We start from the raw sequence: 833 nt of genomic DNA on the forward strand, positions 1-833 counted from the left end.
TTTTTTTTTAAATGGATATTTGATAAATACTATAGAATCAGGATTATACGATTCGTTTTACTCCTGAACAGCTCACTCACTCACTGTAAACATAGCAACAAGTGGCACCAAAAGGTTAATTCACCTATCCTACCTTCCGATTGGCTTTATCGGTTGTCTTATGTTTTCTCGTAAGTATGTACCAAAATTAAAACAAACATTAAAATGAACCAGAAGATCATAGGTACAAAATTGCCATTGTATTAGGAATGTTATTACCGCAGCATATTTAATTACCGCCAGACCATGTAAATGGTGGTACATATGTGATATGTGGTGTTAAGTTTTTTTAAAGTTTAGTTATAAAATATATTTTTATATAATATGTATGCTAGTTTTAAGGTATTTATGTATGGGCCATTAGTTGCCTGAAATAAAGATTTTCATTTCATTTCATTTCATTTCATTTCATTTCATTTCATTTCATTTCATTTCATTTCATTTCATTTCATTTCATTTCATTTCATTTCATTTCATTTCATTTCATTTCATTTCATTTCATTTCATTTCATTTCATTTCATTTCATTTCATTTCATTTCATATACCCAATGGCATATGTGAGTTTACTACGAGAACTGGTAATGTATAAGTATATAACGGTTTAAAATATCGTATATACATGGTGTTCACGAGGAATGTGAAAGACCTTAACCACGCATTTCCGAGGTCAAAAGAGAGAAAAAAAATGTAATATGTTTATGTCAATTTCGCCCAAAAAAAATTTTTTTTTATGTATTTGTACATAAAAAGTAAATGTTATTGGTAAACATGTCACTTAAAATGCATTTTTGCA

The sequence above is a fragment of the Cydia splendana genome, unplaced genomic scaffold (genome assembly GCF_910591565.1).
Source record: "Cydia splendana unplaced genomic scaffold, ilCydSple1.2 scaffold_46_ctg1, whole genome shotgun sequence".
NCBI lineage: Eukaryota > Metazoa > Arthropoda > Insecta > Lepidoptera > Tortricidae > Cydia > Cydia splendana.